Genomic DNA, 22,231 nt, shown 5'->3' with positions numbered 1-22,231 from the left:
AGTTCAGGCAAAAGGTAGAACTTTTAATGCAGGTGTAGGTCCCATAGGCTGTATTTGCCCTGTATTCAAGCAAATGTACTGTTAAAATCCTAGACTTGCTGAAATAAATATCCAATTTTGGTATTAGAGGTACCAACTTAAAGAAGTATGAGAAATATTAAAAGCTATGATCAAGGGAATAATGTTTTCTCTGAATATGTGAAAATACAGATAGTTCTCTCCAGTAAGGGCTTTCTAATTATCTTAGAGGGAAACAGAAACTACTCAGCCAGCTCAGCAGGGCAGAGAGACGGAAGTTTGTTAAAAGTTGCTAAGAACATAAAGCTTAAGCTTATTTAGATAGCTACCTGTCTTCCACTGTCATAATATCTGCAGGAAAACACTAACATAAGTAGGTGCTTTAATGGAGTTTATATCTAATCCTTTCATCCTATCATGTCCTTCCCTTTGCCAGACCAGAAATGAGTATTAGTCAATGTTTTCTTGAGCTTATTGTGTTTAGTTTTAAATGCTCAAAGTGCAGGATTCTGTGTGAATTTACCTGCAGGTAGTATCTGGCAAGTGTCTGAGAAGAGGGTGTGGATATTTTGGTCTCGACATTTAATTAGAAAAACAATGCTTCTTATGTTATCCCATGCTTTTCTGTATTAAGTCCTTTATCTTTTCTTTTAGCTTTTTTTGGTGGTAGGATAACATAATTGCACTTGCTGAATATGAGGATGGCTTAAACTGTTAGAATTATGCCCATTTTAGTATTTTTTTTTAAAGATGCTTTTACTCTCTTTTTTGAGGGAAGGACTTAGATTTAGCAGTAGAGTAGGAAAGCTGTTACTTGAACACAGAGCAAGTTTATCCTATCTCCAGATCAGAGTAGTGGTTAGTTTTATTAGTGTGTCTAAGTAAAGACTATTCAAGTTTATAATATAAGAAAGTTTGGGGGGAAAAAAAACCAAAACATTTCAGTGTTGCCTGGATAGCCTGTGAGGCAGACTGCCCTCCCCTGTGAATTCACTAAGCTCAGGTTTGTTTCAAAGTGCAATCAGAATTTTGGAGCTTCAGGCTCTTTTCACACCTGCTGCTCAGTCTGTGCCTGTTTCTAGCAGTTGTACATCCCTTTACCTTTGTATCAACTGAGTCAATCGTGCAGCTCTTGAAAAGAGCCTGGAAGTGCTGCTTACTCACCTGTGCAAAGACTGTGGCAGCTGGGACTTCCAGAGGCTGAATCATCTATTTTATTCACATAGATTTTTAATCTACAAGCTTGAATTCAAATTTAAGAGTCACTGTTTTTTGTTTGGGTAATTCAATTTCGGTTTTATGAGATCTCTTCTGAGTAAAAGAAAATGCCATCATTTATAGGCACTAAAGGTGACCGAGCTAAATTGCTCTGCCTTACATCAATGAAAGGGCAAAAGGCAATAGCCACAGACAGAAGAACAAGAGAATTTGTTTTAAGATAAGAAGTCTTTCTCCTGTGAAAGTGGTCAAGAAGGATCAGAGATTTCTCAGAGACTGTGAAATCTCCATTCTTGGGCTATTCAAACCCCATATGAACCTGGGACAGTCTGTTGTAGAAAGCCTGGGTTAAATAGGGGCACTGGACCAGATTATCTTCAGAGGTCTCCTCCAGCTCAGTCCTCTGGTGTTTTGAGCAAGCTGCAACCATTCCCTCTGTAAGCATCTATGTGAGGTTGAAAGCTCACCATTTTGCTACAGGTAAAGAAAAGTTTTTGTTCAGCTGTGCAAGAAATAAAAGGACTCAGAAATGCTGTCCTTTTTTGCAGAAACTTCTAATAATTAATTTCCTGTTCTGGACTATAAAATGTGTTGAGGAATTCTAGGCTTTATAGTATTACCTGCAAAAATAGGCTGATTTGGTAAGATTCTGTACCTGCATGAAAAAGCCTATTAAGCACTGTTGTGATTTGCCACTGCCTGATTCACAATGTATTTAATCGGTCTCCAGTTCTAAACTTGCATGTTTTCAGTGTTTTCTTACAGTTCTAACTGTCCTGTTAAAATGTGTACAAAAGCAGGTGCAACACTTGATTTGACAGAAGTGTTTTATATGTATGTCTTTGAAATGGCAGCCTCAGCTAAAGCCATACCAGCAAAGCTTGCTGAGGTGTTGATGCCTTTTTACCTGAAAATTCCCCTCATGGACTTAATTCCCTAAATGCTGGCTTGCAGCTTGCTTAACTTGATCTGTCACTAGGCTTTAACTGTAGAGTTTAAAATTAGCATTGATGAGTCTTTTGCTTCATTTGCAGCACGTGTAGTTATTAGAGATACTTTAAATTGTTTCTTTTTGAGTGCTAGCAGGAGATGGTGTATTATAACAGTGATTTTTGTCCTGCAGAGGATGAGTTGAGGGAGCCTTAGTTTAGTTTAGCTTACAGAAGCATCAAGTATAAACAAGTTTACTGTGGAGGTGAATTTAAAATACATTGGAATTCCATTAACCTCAAAATAGAAGCCATTCTGTCAGCTGCTTTGTGCCACTATTATTGGATGAGCACAACAGTGATGTTCCCATATCCTATATACAGCTTTCCTTCTGGTCTCCTTGGGTTTGAGAACAGTACAGGCTGAGAAATGAATGTTCTTGAAAGTCTGCAATTGTGTGCCTACTTGCATGAAAGTCTAACAGTGTCTATGATGTCAAGTGCAAGTCAGGGGTCTGTGAGTTTCTTTTTAAATAACTGAGAAGGACAAGGTGATATTTTTACATCTCTAATGATTCTCCAAGTGGGGTGGGGTGGAAGTTAAGGTTTGTATTTTTTAACAGACTTGGTAAATTAATACAATAAACAAGTGTAAATATTAATTTAATATGCTTTCTGTAAGGGACCAAGCTATTTGTAAGAATCTTAGTGTTGAGGGTTGAATTTGATTCTTAGCTTGGCAAAAGAAAGCATGGGGCTGTCCACTTCTACATCAATGCAATGAGCTCTGCTTTGGCAGAGAACTTTTAATTAATATAATGTGGTACAGTATCTGACCATAGTAGGGTTCAATCAAAGCTGCTCTGGCAGCACTGACACACAATTATCTGTTTCTCTTAGTTCATTTTGTGACTTCATAGAATCATTAAGGCTGGAAAAGACCTCCAGGATCAAGTCCAACCTTTGACCAAGCACCACCCCCCTGACTAAACCACAGCACTGAGTGCCATATTCAGTTGTTTATCAAACGCCTCCAGGGATGGTGACTCCACCACCTCCCTGGGCAGCCTGTTCCAGTGCCCAGTTGCCCTTTCAGTGAAAAAATTCTTCCTGATTTCCAGCCTGACCCTCCCCTGGCTCAGCTTGAGGCCATTTCCTCTCATCTTGTCACTAGTTGCCTTGGAGAAGAGACTGACCCCCACCTTCCTACAACCTCCTTTCAGGCTATTTCAGTTACAGAGTGATGAGGTGTCCCCTGAGTCTCTTCTTCTCTGGGCTAAACTATGCCAGCTCCCTGAGCTTCTCCTCACAGGACTTGCCCTCTAGACCCTTCCCCAGCTCTGTTGCCCTTCTCTGGACTCACTCAATCATGGTCCCTTCAAAATCTCTCAGTCTTCAAAATGTTATTTTTAAGCTTGTTGCCTTTGGTATTAAATTGCTATGTTAAAGCTGAGTATTTGGGAACATTTTTTTAGTAGCCAGCTGCAAGATAAAAGTATGATGTCAAAAGCGCTCTTCAGCAACTTAGTTTTCAGAAGTCAGTAGCCAGCTTTTTTGGGAAATGGATGAGCTTTAGTGCTCTTAAGAAAGCAGCAGAAAGCTGTCACAAACCTTGCTATAAACAGTGGGAGAGGTATGTGTAGGCAGCCAAGTTATCACGATTCTGAAGAAAAACTCTTGTGGAATGTTTTATAAACTTTGTTTTTTTAAGAGAAACTCATGACATGTAGAATTTTATTCTAAAACAAACAGGAGTTAATACCTTCAAAAAGATTTAATTCATAATTGTGAGTAATTTGGCATTGACTCCAAATCATAAACAGAAATTGTGCATGGAACGAAGTTGACTTTATGGCATGAGAGAGATGGAACAAGATGCAAGTTAGGCAGGGGTAAGATGAGTAAGACCTGCAACCAGCTGAGCATATTTACTGCTGTTTTGTTTGTTATAGATACCTTGTTCAGTTACTAAAAGTCTTCAAGGTATCTGGCCTGATGTTTCCAGTGCCACAAATTAGGAAGAAACATGAAGGCCTGACGAAGGCCTGGACTTGTGCAGAAGTTCCCCACAAAAGCAAACTGCAGAAAGCATCATGCTGTGTTTCAAAGGGTGTGATTTGGATTAATGTTCTGAAGGTCAACATGAAGTGTCTGTAGTTCCATAAGATAAGACTGAAAGTGAAACTGGATCCCAGCTGTTGCAGCTGGTCTGTGTATTCCTAAAGCCTTGCAGGATACCTCCTCTTCTCTTAAAGGCTGTCAAGAATCCTCGCTCCTCTTTGTGCAGAGTGGAAACCTGACTCTCTGTTTGGGTCATGCTTTGCATTTAGGTGTCCACACAAATGGAGTGGAGTGGTTTTCTTCAAAACTGGGAACATTGAACCTGGGCTTTGACATGGATTCCTTTTGGACTATATTTAGTGTAAGGGTTTTGTACCAGCAAAGTACAAGCCACTCAAGCCAGGAATAAGAAAACTCACAAGGATTGGCAGTTGAAGGAGCTGGAAGATTGGTTCAAATGAAATTTAGAATAACAAAATTCCCCAGTAAGCTGAACCTTTATGCTGTTTTTTCACTAAATGCAACAGTGACAGTTGTACTTAATGGGCTGTAAAGGTATGTGTCTCTATGGCACAACTTCTATTTTACTGGTCTTTTGCTTCAGTGATATTTTAATTTTATGATGGATACAGAAGTTTCTGGCATTGGCTGAAATGAATTATCCTTTTAGCTTTCTCAACTACTTATTGCTTTTCAAACAGTCAGAACATAGCACAGTCTATGTGTTTTGAGCTGATAATTAAAAAAAGCATTGAGAAAATTGATAAATGCCTCTTTGTTTTTCTTAACCCATATGATTACAGAGTTGGTATTTACCATTACATTGCATCATTACGTAGAACAGGGAATAACACCAAGGTGGAAAGAAAACTTTGCAGGCTCTTTTAGATCTGATATTACATCCTTTTAGGTCAGTAATGATTGAGAAGCCTTTTCATGGTATGTTCTAATGGCTTGTTTAGCAGCTTGTGCCAGGCACAGGTGAAGACAGAGGAGGTGCCTTTCAGCCTTTTGTGGGCAAAATAGCCACAGCTTGCCTGAAAGTGATACAACAAAGCAGACAGGACTCTGTTCCTTCTGTCAAGGAATTCTTCCCAAGCTGCTGTTATGGAACGTGTTTGTATTTCCAAGCCTTCCTTTAGAAGATAAGGTTATTATCTTGCCCATCAGCCCTCTTGTGGGATGAAAGTGGGAGAGTTAAGAAAACAGTGAGCCAGGGTTCACTGGTGCAGAGCGTGTGAGCAGCTGCCTGCTTTGAGTGACAGCAAATAAACAGGCCTTGTGTTTATAAACCAAACACATGCAGGTGCTCCAGAATTCATGGTGCTGTGGGTGATGGATTTCAAGGGCATGGAGAGGACTCTCAGGATTACAAGGAGACTCTTATATATATATATTTTTAGATATTAAAAAAGAAACAACTTGAGAAATGAGACCTGTGTGCTGCTTAATGTGCTGTACTCTCCCAGGAACACATTTCTCATTTTGGGAAGCTGTACTAATGTAAGAGTTTGGCAGCTGTAGTTCTATTCTGAGGTTGTAAAATTCACAAACACATCTTAATCCAGGCCCAGCATTTAATCAGTCTCTATAGTTTTAAGTTTATTGCATAAGATTCAGTCAATTGAATGTCCAGGAAAATCAACAGTTTTGCATATAGTTATTTGCTCATTAAATGTGCTACTCAGTGGCTGGGGTTTTGTTGTCTGCTTTTTGGGCTGATATTTTAGTCCTGATGTATATATAGGTCAGTTTTGTCTTACCAGGATGTTATGATTGTGAATTTAACCCAATAAACATAAAAAATCAGGCTCCAGTAGTTCCAGCATAGGACTAGCAGCAAGGCCTGCTTAATTCCAGGCTGCAGTGCAGTGCAGGTGTTACCATGGTAACTTCTTAAATATCAAAGTACTGTGTGGGTGTGATTTTTGCCTTTTTTTATATATTCTCTGCATTCTTTGCACATATATTTGTTACTCTGTAGTCTATTTTTTTTCTTTATTATTTTTTTCCCCAGACTCCCCAAAATCCATCCAGGACCGTCCAAAATCCCTCCAGGACCTCCTGACCTCTTCAATCCCCCCAAAACTCCCCCAAGATGCTCCAACCACAAATTCCAATATTTATAAAAAGTTTGGGAAAGTGATACTGGGGGGGAATGCCAGGAATTTGGGGGTTGCAGGATGGGATTTGGGGATCCTAGTGGGGTTGAGGGGGTGGGAACCCCATTTTTGTCCCCCTTGACCTGGAGGACCTCCTCCAGAAACCAAATTCTGATGGAAAAGGAAGGGGAGGGTGATATGGGGGAATTTTTGGGGGTCCTGGGGCCTCAGGGGGGGTGGGGACCCCACTTCTGTCCCCGTTGACCTTGAGGAACTTGGCCACGCTGTAGAAATATTTCTGGTTGGCCTTGGCCACTCTCTTTTTGGCTGCCTGTGGGTTCACAATCTCCAACCCCTGCAAGGGGTGAAGGCCACGCTCAAGGCCACGCCCAAGCCGTGATCCTGGATTGTAGATTTGCCTCCATAGATGACACTCTGCTTCTGCAGGGTCCTCTGCAGGGTCTTGCTGATCCGGGCCTTGGTGGCCTCGTTGACCTGGGTCTGGCACATGTAGTCACTGCCTGCCTTGCCCAGGTGGCCCAGGCTGAACCTGAGGTTTTCCTGGTAGGTGTCCTCCTCGATCTCCCTGAAGCTCACCCTGTTTGCAGATCTCTGTCAGCCCCAAGCGTTCCTCCATCTCCCGGTACCGCCGCCCCCCCACTTCTTCCTCTGCTCTTCCAGCGGTGTTGGCAGTGGCTTTACCTGCTTGACCGGGCTGGGGCTCCTGCCACTTGTCGAACTTATGGTTAATCTCCTCCTTCAGCTTGTAGCCCACCTTCCCGTCCTGGCTCTCATGGAAGCTGTCCACCCTGGCCACCAGCACGCACTTGGCCGCCACGAGCCGCGCTGCTTTTCTCCTCAAATCCGGTAGCAGGGACTGGACGATGTCGCTATGGTAGATGAAGCCAGTGTGGGGCAGGACAGAGGTGGAGGAGAAGCTGGGCAGCATCTGGTGCTGGGCCCCCAGCAGGAGGATGTTGCAGGGTGGCAGCTTGGACAGCAGGGTCAGGCCTCCTGCCATCCCCATGATCTTGGCGGCTGTGGAGGCTCCGAGGATGAGGGAGAGGTTGGGGGCGATGAAGGACATGCGGGACTCCATGTACTCGTAGATACACAGGTTGGCCCTGCTCAGTGCCAAGGCCGTGTCGCACGCATCCTCGGTCCTGCCCAGCTCCTCTGCCAACAGCTGCTGCCCCCGTGGTGGTGGAGGCCGTCACGCTGACCACCACGGTGGTGGCATTGGTCAGGATCTGCTGCATGTTCTTGTTCTTGCATTTATCCAGGGAATTCCCCAATTCCTTGATGGTTTAGATGTAATCCAGGGTGTTGGGTACCAGTGACTCCAGCTCCAGGAACTGTTTGAAATATTTGTCCCAGATGAACTTGTGGATGATGTTGAGCTCATTCTCAGACTCCACTGGGAGGTTGTTGGCCTCCACGATCACCCAGCATTCAGGGGCAGCCTCCACTGGCCCCAAAACTTCAGCCACCTTGGGCTGTTTCCCAATGTATTCCTCAATTTTCTGCGTGATCTCTGTAAATGCCTTGGACTCCCAGAGCTTGGCAACGCTCCACACAGACTCCATGGCCTTGGGTGGCTCTGGCTCCTCCCACATGTCCTCGAGTGGGGGCTCCTTCCCCCCCCTCAGAGCCTTCAGCCTTGTCCTCCTCCCCTGCTGCCTCCTCCAGGTCCGCCACCAGCTCGTCCACCAGCGACATGGGGAACTGGGAGCACTGGGAGCACTCCCACTGTTCCTGTCGCAGCCGCGCTGACGTCACTTCTGTCAGGAAAATCCACAAACACCAGAGGTTTATGTCCCAAAAGGAGACAGAGGAGTCCTGCAACTTTATTTGAATAACAGGAGAGAGTCCACCAGGCACACGCCCGCAGGGTTTTATCTTTCTGGGTTTCAGAGGGTGCAGCCTCCTTTTATCCTAAACTCCTGGCTGCATGTTGCCCTCTTCCTCCTCCCATTGGCTGAAGTACTAGTGTTGGAGATAATAGGTAATTTAAAATGTTTTTAATGTAACTTTAGTCAGTTTGAATCACAGAATGAACTAGGTTGGAAAAGACCATCAAGTCCAACCAATGTTCGCCTTTGCCCCGGCAGAAGGGGATTTAAGTTTCTTTCCAGGGCATTGTTCCACCAGATGAAGGCCTGATGAGCCTAATATCTCCACAGACTGGGAGTAGCACAGAAGATACCCAAAAGATAATGACCATCAACTCCGAACATGGCATGGTGGGAGACACCTGGTCTGGGAAAGGAGAGATAAGAATGAGGACCTAATTAGCATCAGAGGCAAAGGCATCTGTAACCAGTGGGAAACCAAATACTAAGAACTACATTGGAACTTGGAACCAATGAACACTGAACCAATGAATCTCTAGGAGTTTTGACTGCATAAAATTCGTGAAAAATCTGGCAAAATTCACGTGTCATGGAATGATTTTCTCTGCACACCTGGGTTTTGTACAGATGAAATTATTTCTGTTGCACATTCTGTCCAGAACTAAGTAATGCCTTGATTCTCTAACACTAAAAATGTTGTTGGAAGGTTTTTGTTCCTCCTGCAGTTTTGGTGACACTAGGAAAAGGTGTACAGCCTTCCTGAATCGCCTACCACATATCCCCCCTTGAACCTATTATTTTACCCCAAAGTTCAGAACTTCGGCTTGTGAAGACACTTGTCTGTTTCAGGAGTGAAAGTATCTGGGCTCTGAAAGGAACCTGCTGCCCAAACTTAGTAGAGATGTTAAGACCCATTTCAAAGACATTAACATCCATACCTTCACCCATCAAATTGTTTGTGAAGACATTCGCTTTCCTCTCACTTCCGACTGCATCACCACTTGTGGTCCAAATTGGTTGTTTTTGTCAATTATGCTAATTTACTAAACTTGTAAAACTGTATTGACCCCTTTGGGGGGGGGTGGGCTTTTGTGGACATTTCTCCATAACTGCCCTGGAGGCCTCCAATGAAAACCAGCTTTTATATTCCCTCCTATACTAATATTATCTTCAAAGTGTGTGTAGTTTCATTTCTAGGTTAAAAAAGGCATCAGAGGCAGAAACCTTCCCAGCAGGGACCTGGGAGATATTCCATTTGAGATACAGGCTCTGAGCTGTATCACAGCTGGGCATCTTGCTGAAAGACAGGGGAATTAGGAGCTAAATGAGCTTTTGAAAAGTTAATTCATTAATAACACATTTTCTGAGTAGTTAATGCAAGTGGATTGAATAGTATGTGTAAGGGTGGCATGATTGGCCCTTAACTAAAATAGCAGTGGGGAAAGGAAGTATTTATAGCCATGAACTGAGGATTTCATTGTCTAATTGCCTCTGTATTCCAAATTATTCCTTGAAGACCTTCTGAAGGCAGCTGTTGAGGGAAGGATGAATGTTTCCAAACCTGTGCTATGCAAGAGATTTGTAGGCTGCCTCAGCTGACTTCCAGTTCTCACTTTGGTCTCAAGCAGACTTGGCACAGGATATGGACGGCTGATAGGAAAAGGCAGCACATCTGTCTTCTGCTGACTTTAACCCTTGAAGCTGTTTGTTTTTGGTGGAATATGAGACCCCTGGCACATCAAATCCGTGTTTGCTTTCCCAGAACACAGGAAAGCTGGCTGCTTGGCAACTGTTATGGTTTCATTAAGATCTGAGATTTTTATGAGGCAGAACATTTTGTGCCGGTTTCGCTGCCACTTGACACCCTGGTGATGGGACTGAAAAAGCCCTGATCTGTCTGTGTGTATGTATGTCCTGTCCTAAGCGGGGATTGCAAGGATAATTTCCTTCAATATGGTACCTGGCTACTAAGAAATGCCTTCCAAAAGGAGCACTGTTGTAAACATTCCCACACATCCTCTCAAATGCTCTACCTGTGCAGCTCTCTGAAGGTTCTCTCTAAAGCAGGCGGAGCTGGTGTTGGAATAACACCCAGGCTTTTCCCTGGTCCTTCAAGAGGATTTACTGCAGTCTCCTTCCTAAAGTGAGGTCAGACCAAGTGAAATCCACAAAAGGATTAATAATGACGCCTGCCAGGGCAGAGCAGAAGAAGAGAACAAAGGAGACAAAAGGTCACAAAGTCCCCTCACATGAACTTGTCAGGCCCATGAATGAAACAGCTCAGCCTCCTGACACATCTCTGACCAAATGTTATGTTTTCAGTTGTTCCAGCTTTCTGCAATGGCTGCACGATACAGTCACCATAGAGACAACCTCTTTCTGGATACCCACAGGGCCCATAAAATATTACCCACAAATCAGAGGGTACCTCTGTGGACCTCGTGGGAGATGGTTTATAGGACTTTTGGCTCGTGAGCTCATCAGGTGAAGAGCTGGAGGACTGGAGGTGGCTGCCACCCACTGTTTGCTGGTCATTCTCTGACCCTTCATCTTAGTCCTAAAGACTTCCACATCAAATATCATGGAAGCCCTCTAAAGCTCAGAGCTTTTTTTTGACTGTCCTAATGCAAAATTGCTTGACCGCTGTATGTTGTGTATTGAAAACTGCTGTATACCAGCTCAGGGACTTGTGTTTTGGCTTGAGTTCCAGATCTGGTTTGCTTGCAAGTGATGCAAATTCTGAAACAAAGAATGTGACATGATGCATAGCGTCCTTCAGGTACTGATACCTTTTTACTGTAGGTAAGAGCAGGTTATAGAAGGGAAGGAGATTTAAGGCTAGGGTATTTCAGGTTATACAACCAGCTCTAGGTTAAATGCCTTATGCATGTTTTGGCAAAATATTCAAGCATTTCTGCTCCTTTATTAATTAGTATCCAAGTTCTCTATACGAGTTGTGTATGTTATTTCAAATGTCAGTTCACAGATAGGGTTTGTTTGCATTCATTCTCATGCTTGCTCTGTGTCATAATTTTCATACAGTTATAGGAACAAACTTGTTTGAACATTCCTAGTTAAGTGTAAAAAAATATTTTCCCATGAGCATCATCTTTTTGGCAAACACTTATATGAAAAGGAACTGCTGTGGAAACTGTTCTGTGTTCTTGGGAAGAATTTACTTTGAAATCCCTTCATACAGCAGAAAAAAAAAAATTCAGTATCAGTCATTGCACAGAAGGTCTGTGGAAATACAAACTTCACCCACCTGTCTGTGATATTGATAAATAGCACTATATTTTCCAGAAGATTCTTGACAGTGAAGCTAAAGTTAAGGGTCATCTTTTTCAACAATATCTGAGGAAACTTCATGACCTATTTGAACAACCAGGATGTGATTCTCGGTTTTGTATGGGCCAATCACATCTTGTTTCATGATGATTTAGTAACTGGGAAAATTTGATGCTGGTTTCTTGGGATGGAAAGAGTTCTGCCAGGTTCAGTTGTTATATGCTAATTTTACTAATGTAAGCACTGCCTTAATGACACTGTAAGCGTGTGATACTGTGACTGTAGCTGAAATCTGGTGTGCTTTTGGTTTGTCAGGTAACATTATACTGAGGGAAAGCTGCATTTTGTCTGGGATCCTGAATGCAGTTCTCCCCACTTTGTTTTTGATCTGAGGTCTGTAGGAGGTCAGTGGAGACGATGGCTGGGAACAAATGAAAGTGTGCCAGTACAGAAAGCTGCAATGCTGTAATCAAGCATCTGTTGCTGTAATGTGTGAATGCTTGGCATTCTGGGAGCTGGGACACAGATTGTTGCTAGCTCCTTCCCAAGGTTATTTCAGAAGCACACAGAGCAGCTGGCAGGGTCTGGGGCAGGTTTAACTCTCTAGTGGCTTCCAAGTGCACGCTGCATTAAAAGTTAAGTACACATCAAGAAGCAGTTTTTCTCAGCATAAGGATTTTTTTTCTTCTGTAACTTATGTTTGACCTCAATACTAAATCCCTTGGTCACCATCTGAATGAATTACTTAGTGTGAGACATGCAAAAACAGAAAATAGAAATCTGCAATAGGTTTTGATGGGGTTTGGGGCATTGTTTTTGAAAGGGGTTGTTGAGTAGAACTGAGCAAAATGACAAGATGCTTATTGTGGCTAACATTGCAGTATAGCCAGACATTAACTGCCCTGGAAATGACCTGTAGGATGTAAGGAGACAAGCTTTCATCAGTCATCACTGTGCTATCCAACCAGACAACTGAGGCCACAGCTTGCCATTCTTCCTACAAAAGGCTTACTCCACAACTACACGCTGTCTGCTAATAAACTGTAGACTGTAACATCTTTTTCATTTGATCTGAACTTTTTAGCTGTTTGATAAACTCTGTATCAGACTTGATACCGTGAAATAATAGCAGGAGAAAGTATCATTCATATGGGAAATGAAGTTTTATTGCTACTTAATACTCTATTAGACCTATCTTGTTCCTCTGCAATTCAAATTTAGTTGTAGGATTAGTTGTTGAAAAGCTACAGTGTGAAGTCAGATGAGTGAGTCAAGTGAAATACAAACATGAATAGTGACAGCACTTCTCATGGCTTCTTAAGACCTTATACTTCTTCACACCTTGAAAACTTGAAACTGATTGCTTTTATAAAACATGCTTTGAAAATTATTCAAGTATATGCTCATTGGGTAATGGTGCTTCATTTCCCTGAATGTACATGGAGTTCATCATTGAATGCTTGTTATTCTTGAGCTATCACAAAAATAATTTTTTAAAGATTTAAGCAATGGAACCACTGCAGTTTTGAAGGATTTGGGGGCATGTATTTTTTTGTTTTGTTTTGGATTATATTCTAGGACTTAAGATTCAATATACTTTGGATATAATGTTCTTTAACCTCGAAGAAATCAAATTGTATGGTGAAAAATGCTATTTCCCATTTTAGTGGTATGTGTTTATTCAGGTAGAGGAAAAAGGATGAGTGTGGTGAGCCACTAAGGCTGCTTGCTGTGCTTAACGAAGAAGTTATTAATGGATGTCCCCAGGTTGTTGCACTTTCAGATGGCTTGAGATGATCATTATGTCATTAAAAATCTAAAGGGGTGAGCAAATCAAGGTGTCTAGGTGTATACAGAAGCTAAGAATCACTGCATAAAAGAGGTGAGGCTATCTTTCAGCACTCTCATGTTATTAGTTGCTTATTACACAGCATCTTCTGCTGCCCAATTTGCTTTGAGGCACAGTTGCCATCTAATTCAAAAAAGGCTGTTCATGCTGTTCATCCTTTAATACTGAATATGATCTCATTTTTAATGTAATTTTTTTTTTTTTTAATCCTTAGATAAGTTTCCTGTCTTCTGATAGTATCTGTCTGAAATGTAGTTTGAGGGAATGGAATGAATCTTGGCTGGTAATTACTCTACAGTAATCAAAACTGATTTTCTCTGTAGGTGTTACATAAACACACCACTGGCCACAGCAGAGCTCAGTTTCCCCATGACCTGGTCCTGTAGGCGTTCCTGTATCTGATGGAAGGCCTTACATCCCACAGTTCTCCATTTCCCTGGTGTCTCCATTGAAATCTGTGCTGACTGATAAGGAGCATGAGAGTAGTGTGGTGCTGCAAATACTTTTGCAGTAGAATTATTTATTTTGCACTTTTTCTGTCTCTGGAAGAGAAAGTTCCTTTCACTGCTGTATGTAGAAGCATCATATGTTCATTTCATGTCATGAGCTAATTCTCTCCTAGGTACCCGTGTTTGACTTGAGACATGAGAACTGGATCCCCACATGAGGAATAAGTTGGAGGTACAAACCAAATTGTTCAGTCAGTGGCAATGAATTCTAAACCAAACTGAAAGATGATGGTGGTTCTCTGGTGGCTGATGGAGGTTTGTTCACTGCATTTAAAACTATTTTTTACTTTTTTTTTCTGCTTTAGACTCTATTTGTCCCTGTTCTCCCTGTTCTGAAACCCTACAGATTGCCCACAAGAGTTTTTCTGCAAATAAATTGTAGGTTTTGGAAAAAGAAAAAAAGATAAAACACAGTTTCTGGTTTTTTTCATCCTGCCTCTGCCATAAGGGAACTATAAGCAAAATACAAATTTTCAGATCACATAGGAATTGCCAGAATGAGTTGCCCAGCACCTCCTGTAATGAGCAACTCTACTTTGTCCTTCCATTTTTTCTCAGGGAGTCTCAGGTCTACCTTGCCAGACTGAAACCCATTAGGTACATGTGTGATAGGTAAACATTTTGTATTGATATTCTTCCATAAACTCAGAACTACAAGAAATGCTGAATTATTGACAAGTCTCAGAAGAAATTCCTGTGTTGACTTAAGGCCATGCTCAGTGATACACAAATTTTTCCAGTGAATTTGCATGAAATTGTGTACTGGATTTCTTTCTGTATGAATATGACAGAAAAGAAGAGGTTTTGTTTGCTAAAGGTCAGATTATATAAAAAAGATGCACTGTTTTTGGGGGGATTCTTCTTGCACATGTGCACTTTTACTGGGTCAGATGTGGGTGGCCTGTGCTGATAAAATCAAATATCTGAGTAGGCTGCTTGTGGACTGCTCAGTAAACAGCTCAAGTACTGTGTCTAGAAGTGCCTTAAAACACACTCATGTAATATTTTTGGCTCAGTATATTGCAAAATCTTTGTTACTTTCTTTACAATAATCTGTTTTCCCCAACCACACTGTTAGATCTCTGTAGCATTACTGGAAAAAAGTCTCTCTGGTAACACTGAAAGTAATTTATTCTCTCTTGATCAGCTTTTCCTTTCATCTTGTGTATTGAAACCCCTTAAAGGGCTAGCATGGGCCAGATTACCAGGATATTAATGCAGTGCTGTCCTCCACAATAGCCTTCAAGGTATTTGCTTCACTTATATTTTTTTCCTCTCCCTGTTCCCTGCATGCACACAGGATGTTGCAAACAACAGGCAGCTCTACTTTCAGAAACTGAAAAGTTCCACAGTTTGCACATCTATTTTTCATGATTGATGTGATGAGAACTTGATAGTTTCAGGATAGATCAAAATACAGGTAACTTGGTAAGCACCTCTTTTAGTGAGGGAGGAGAGTACAAAGATGGTGTTTCAGGAAACTGTGAGAACACCTGGAATTACTTTTATATGTATTGGGCATGTCTCTTCTATTTTTTTGTTTTGACTTTGTGGCTTGTTCCTTGTTTGGAGGGTTTTTGTGGTTTTATTTGTTGTTGTTGTTGGTTGTCTGATTTCAGGCACATGGATTTTATAAAACAGGCTAAAATTTTACTTTGAGCTCTGCATTTGACAAGCTGCTCCTCCACAGTGATATTAACACACTGGTGATGAAAGGAAGCATAAGTTTTCCTTCCTGGTATATCAGCCCAGTACACTGGGCTACCAAGTTAAATATTTTAAAAATTAACTCGAGAGCTCACCTACTTTTACTGCAACCTACAGTTGAGATGTTTGATTATCAAGTGTTACCACAAAGCTGAACTGAAATATTAATATACAGTCAGTGAAGAATACTCTTGCTGGGTCTTTCACTGCATGCTTCCTTGCCACGACTTTTTTGGGGGGATGTTCTGTCTGTGACAGGCAGATGTGAGACTAGGTGTAAAGTCTGATGCAGACATTTGAAGCCACTGGTGGGAGGGGGCCCTGAGCCTTTGCTGACTGTCTTTCCCTTTGGGCCTGGTCTCTCTGCTGCCTTGCAGGCAGTGCAGTTATTTACCCTTGTTCTGGCTGAAGATGAAGGGATCAATTTCATCTGTTTGCACAGCTCTAAATGGTGACACAGTGGTAAAAGCAGAAGGTGGAGACTGAAAACTAAGTTTGGTATTCCAGCAGTGTGAACCATGTGACAGAAGAAAACAGGCCCACTTTGTGTCTATTTAGTGGCACCAGCTGAAATTTGTTTTAAACTGATGCAGTTTAAACTGATCCTAAGTGGATTTAGGCGCACACTGATTTTAAGTGAAGATCAAAACTCCCTATGCCACACAATGGTAAAGCTGGAACAATTTATTCAGGTTCTTGTTCGTTTTGTCAGCATGGTGATGGCAGCTGTTCTGGTTTCTCTTTATTTTATGAAAGAGCTCATATTCAAGCTGTAACAAACTTGATTCAGTGTGGTTGCTGTCTTTCAACTTTTTTGCTACTTACACCCATTCTTAGGCTGCCTCAGAAGCCTGGGTTAACTGGGGCTGTCTGCAAGGAAGGTGCTGTGAGCTTTAACAGGTAGGGTGAACCACCAAGAGGCAGATGAAAAACAAAAAATTGAGTTTAAAAAGCTCATGGGAAGCAGAAGTTTGGGCTGAGCCAGTATAAAGCTCTGTCTGGGCCAGGATCACATCACAAGGGTCCTGGACACATTTTAGCTTGTAATTTATTGAAAACTCAGAGAGGAAAAGGAAGTTTTCTTAAATCTTTGTATTTATAAAAGAAAGTGTTTTGGAAGATGTACCCTGGAGGTAGCAGCTACCAAGAATTAAAGATTTAAAAACAAAACAAACAAAAAAAACCCCCCAAACCAATTTACCAGTACTTTTAGAATAAAAGCAATGAAACTAACCCAAAACCCATTCTCTCTGATGCAAAGCTGTCTGAGCCTTAGGTATGACATGGGTTAGTGTCATCCATGGAAATAAATAGGAAGTATACCTGTTTTCATCATTTGGGAAATGGATGTTATCATCTCTGATTTTTCAGATTTCTTGCTCATCAAACACTGAGGCAGGAACCAGGATGAATATTTAACTTACAGGCTAAAGCAGCAATAACCCTCCCCATAGCTGTAATAATAAAGTTCTTTTCTAATTTAAAAGAACAGCATGTTGAAGCATTAAATTTTCCAGATGAAGAAAATATATTAAAATAAATCAAATTAACTTAGAAGCTTCTGATTTATAGTACCAATGGATCCAAAGCTTTAGAAGAGTGTCTTGTTCAGAAGCTTAGGAGTAGAGTATCAGTTTTATTGTGGGAAACTGTTCCTTTGTAAAACTGAAAAGACCCATTCCTTACTAGTTTTAGAATCTATTTATTTTTCCTGTTATGATTCAGACAAATCAAAGGTTAAAAAGTCAGCATTTCATATTTGACAATCTGTGACTCAGCTCAATTAAAAAAAAAAATCATACATTCAATGAGAAATAGCACTCTAGACTCCCTTTATTACACAGAAGTCTTAAGAACTGTTGGTTTTTTTTCATGCACACACATGACAATTTATCAGCTGGTATTTACCGTGCTTTCCTTCCAGGGCTTACTGCCCTTCCTGTGGGTACCAAGCAAGAGGGCTCAGATTAACTTTTCCCACAAGAAAAAAGAGTTGTGGGGCAGTAAGGTCAGCTGAACTGCTCGGAAGGAGGAGTGTTGTCAGTCTTTTACTAAGTAAATGTGTCTTTAAACTTTACCACCTTCACAAAGAGTTCCATAGGAAATGTACAGCACTGACTAATGGTATTTAGCAACTATTGCTCTCTGAAGAAGTTTCCTGATTTATTTCTCTCTGCAATCAGTTTCTCCATTGTACTTTTTAGTAGCATATCTGATTGCTTTGAATGAAACAGTAATAATGTTTTCTTCCATTTACTACTCAGAGTTGATAGTATTTTGTGAGCATGTAACTTACTATTTCCCTGTCCCTGTATTTATGTGTATGTACCACAGTAAAAAAAAAACCAACAAAAATGATATATATTAAATGTAAATATATTTCATGTGCTGGATTCCCTGGCATGCAAACTTCTGTGTAATGGAAATAGGGTTAAATATTTGCTTTAGTAAAGGACATCTGTGTAGCTGCATGTATTTTATGAGCAAACCTATTCAATTCCACTGACGTAGAGATTATACCGCTGCAGCAGAATTCCCCAGTGTTAAACATTGCTGGCATTTAGCCTGTAGAGGTTTTAGAGGTTTTAGTGGGATTTCAGATGTAATTTTTGTAGAATGTCAAAATAATGTGCAATTTTAAAATCTAAAAATGATAGTTAGGACTCAAAATACCAGTTTTCATTTCTAAAAGGATTTACACCACTGAGCTGTTTTGGTCATTTCTTATATTCCATTTGTACAGGTAAAATGACTACATTAAAAGTCTAATGAAAAAACCTTGATACATCTCTGTTGTGTAAAATGACTCCAGTAATTGGAAAACAGAAAATAAATATTCTACCTAGTTTGTGATGAGTCCAAGTTTACATCTTAACTATTGAAAACACAGCATCACTTGATGGCAGTGATGTACACTTGCAAAGTCTGCCCCCCTATTAGAAATAATGTAGTAGTGCTCTTCACATCCTTTCTAAGGTGTTTCAGAAACTGAGAAGACTCTGGGATCACGGTATAACTCAGGTTGCAGAGTAGTATCTAGTCTAACTATAGTTCAAATGTTTCCCTGGATTAAGTAGAGCATGAATATTGTCCCATATTGGCATACCCAGAGAACATTCCTGAGTTGTGTGCCATGGTACCTGAGGGTGGCGTGGTTAGGAGGTGCAGGAGAAGTTTTTCTGGAGTAGAAATGAAAATTTGGGGCCTGTTGCCAGCTTTATTTGTGGCCTTTTGTCTTCTGCACTCTGCTCTTTCTGTTCTTATACCTGGAGAGTGCTTTTTTTGTCTGTGCTCAGCTGGATGTCTGATGTGGTGCAGATGCTTCATGCCTGAAAGTCAATTTTGTAGAAGAGTTTAACTGAGAAAGGGGTTAAGGAGAGGCCACTTGAGTTTATGCCTGAGTTAGGTCAGCTGTCCCACATTTGGGAGCACATGCACCAGCCAGGGGGAGGTCTTGTGCAGTTAAAGTCTTTTTTTGCTACCTTCCCACTCTGATAAACTGAAGTAGCTCTGACTGAACTTAACTCTTGGATCTTGCTCATACGCCTCTGTAGTTTGGCTCAGTCAAGACTGCCCTTTCTAAAACAGTTAATGATTTAAGCTCCAGATACTGCAGTAAAAAGCAAAACAACTGAACAAGCGAGTGATGGATCCTGAGATGAGATCATTGGGCAAGATAATGAACAACTCCTTTCAGAGATGAAATACTACTGTAATTCCAGCAATGTTCTGGCTATCAGAGTTGAGTTACTATTGCCGTGGAGGTTTTGTAATCAGCCTGCTGGAGTGCAGCCTCAGTGCAGCCTCCTGTCTGCTAAAACACTCCAGTCAAGTGACTGTGTTGGTGCAGTTATGCTCCTTTATCAGATGTTTGCATTCACTGTAGGCAGAGATGTAAGAGGGCAGCCTTCTGTGAGGGGATAATCACAACTGGACAGGCAAGTCAGTATTCATAGAGAAGACCAGCAAATGTGGAAGGGTGAAAAATAGACTCTCATGAGTCTGAGTGGTGGTGCAGGACATCAGCTTCATTGCCTGTCCCTGGACCTGCTCCAGAACCTCAGTTTTCCTTTCTGAACTGAGAGGCCCAGAACTGGACACAGCACTGGAGGTGTGGCCTCACCAATGCCCAGTACAGGGGGACAATCACTGCCCTGGTCCTGCTGGCCACACTGTTTCTGAAACAGGCCAGGGTGCTGTTGCCCATCTTGGCCACGTGGGCACACGCTGGATCATGGTCAGCTGCTGTCAACCAGCACCCCCAGGTCATTTTCCACTGGACCACTTTCCAGCCACTCATCCCACAGACTGTGGTGCTGCCTGGGGTCTTGTGGAACCTCATGCTCTTGCCCTCAGCCCACTGATATGGCCTGTCCAGATCCCTCTGCAAAGCCTTCCCATCCTCCAGTAGATCAACGCTTCAACCCAGCTTGGTATCATCTGCAAATCTCCTAATGGTAGACTCAATCCCCTCACCCAGATCATCATTAAATATATTAAACAGGACAAGAAACACTGGACACCTCTCTGGTCTTGTGCAATCTGTTGAAACTGCAGTTTCATTAGTGAAAACCTGTGAGCCTGTGCTTGAACTGTTCATTTTTCCTCCCCTAAAGAACCAGTGCTTTACGTACCTTGTTCTGTGCTCGTACTTTGGCGCTGTGGGATGCTGTAACTGTAGCTCTTGCTAACTCTAAAGTAGCAACCATTTTCTGTGTATATGGTGAACTAAGACTGAAAAAGTCAGACTACTAATCTAGAAAAGGCTAAGGAAAAAAAGGTTACTCTCAAATTATTCTAACTTGTGAAGCTGCTGCTTCTTTGTCTGTATGCTTTGAATGAAGGACAAACAGGAGTTGGTGAGGCCAGACCAGGCCTGTAACAGAGTCATGGAATATCTCAGGTTGAAAGGGTCCCCTAAGGATCATCAAGTCCAATACCCTGCTCCTCGCAGGACTATTTAAAACTAAACCATATGACTAAGAGCATCATCCAGACATTCCTTGAACTCTGTCAGGCTTGGTGCCATAATCCCTTCTCTGGGGAGCCTGTTCCACTGACCACTCACTCTCTCACTGGGCCACTCTGTCAGAATCTTTTCCTGATGTCCAGTCTGAACTCCCAGGATGCAGGCTCAGTGAATGTTTGAGCAAAACAACTGTTAAGATGTACATTTGACCTAATGAAAAACACTCCTGTGGGTAGCAAACACACCTGCTGGGTCTCAGAAATTTGTCTCGCTATATTTGTTCATGTCTGTTTTGTCTTCACCAAATATTGCCAGTTGCTGTGTTTTCTTTTAAAACAAGCTTATTGGTAAATATTTCCTCTCTGATGAAATAGTCTAGTGATGACTGGATGTTGCTTAGTTATTCTGCTCAGTATGCCTTACCAAACACATTTCAGCTCTACGTTGTTTCCACTGTATTCTACTGTTAATATCGCTCTTGTGCAAGATGGTACTTTTTTCACCAGCAATTTCCTGACCCTTTTTCCAGTATCTCCTAATTTTTTTCATGAACCATACTTCAGAGACTGCAGGAAATTCCTAATTATGATTAGACATAGCATGGAGTAGTTCTTTGGAAGCCTCCAGAGTCAGCTCAGATGATTTTCAGCCGTGCTCTGAAACATCGGAAACATTTTCTACATTTTCAGGCTTCAGTTTTTCAGCCAGTTACTTATGCTTTCTTTATTATGTAGATTTAATCTGAAGATTAGCATGAATGCAAGAGCACTGATGGATTTCTGTAACGGGTGGGACAAGTAATTTTGAAAACAGTATGAAGTGAGCAGTTCAGGTATCCATGATGCAGGTCTACCTAAAGCCATTTGCTTGTGTGAATACCAGTCTTAGTGCACTTTGTAAAGGATAAATCAGAAGAAAACAATTCAACTTGCTTCAATGAATTCTAATATCTGCATTTTACTGTATCCACAGAATTGTGGATGATCTGGCCTCCAGATTGCTGATGCACAAAGGTACTACTGTTACTGAGGACAATGAATGTCAGTGTTGTTGTGAGCTAGCGACTTCCAGAAGTAATGTTTGAACTTCAGGTTCTTTTAAAAAGATTTGGTTTACCCTTCTCTTTCTTTAAAGCTGAGGTAAACCTTTACCTCTTTGGAGACACTGATATGAAGCAGATTCAGGTGGCTCTGATGTTGGTGTTTTGTTAGTTTTCTTACAGTGAAAATTGCAGTAGAGATAATACTCAGTATGGGTAAATAGAGAATTTCTAAGATTTTACACAGAAGATCATTGAATGCTGCTTTTGCAGAGCACAGCTTAAGATGTGTTTTGTAGTCCTGCTCTCTTTGTGTGAGTTTCCTGGTCTGTCTGACCCTTTTGAAGTCACTCAGCTCAAAATGGCCAGCGGATGGATTCTGTTGGCTAAGTCAAGCAGATGAATGGCATTACTGCATTCATACATGTGCCAGCAGCTCAGCTGAACTACCAGGCATCAGTATCAGCTCTTAAAAGTAGAGTTCTGGAGGTGCTCTGTGTTATGGTGCTCATGGAGGGAGGCTTTTGTGTTGTAGAAGTGGATCATAAAAATTTTAAGTGACAGCCAGTAGGGAAACTTGGTTATTGCAGAGGCCCTGTGCAAGGCTGAGTAACGCTGAATAACACTGGTGAAATATTGCTGCTGATACAAACAAGAGGCCTGGAGGCTGATCTTGCAGATACTTGTCT

At 41.6% G+C, this 22,231-nt stretch overlaps 1 protein-coding gene and 1 pseudogene across 7 annotated transcripts in view; one reads left to right on the top strand and one right to left on the bottom strand.

Annotated features, from left to right (window-relative positions):
• Nucleotides 1-22,231, top strand: part of ARHGAP24 (Rho GTPase activating protein 24) — a 247,525-nt gene that overhangs the window by 22,821 nt on the left and 202,473 nt on the right. The window lies entirely within an intron of this gene.
• On the bottom strand, nt 6,426-8,047 carry LOC138110159 (U4/U6 small nuclear ribonucleoprotein Prp31 pseudogene; annotated as a pseudogene).

This window comes from Aphelocoma coerulescens, chromosome 4, assembly GCF_041296385.1.
Source record: "Aphelocoma coerulescens isolate FSJ_1873_10779 chromosome 4, UR_Acoe_1.0, whole genome shotgun sequence".
Taxonomy (NCBI): Eukaryota; Metazoa; Chordata; class Aves; order Passeriformes; family Corvidae; genus Aphelocoma; species Aphelocoma coerulescens.
The sequence above is the reverse complement of the archived record's forward strand: the minus strand, read 5'-3'. Positions and strand labels throughout refer to the sequence as shown.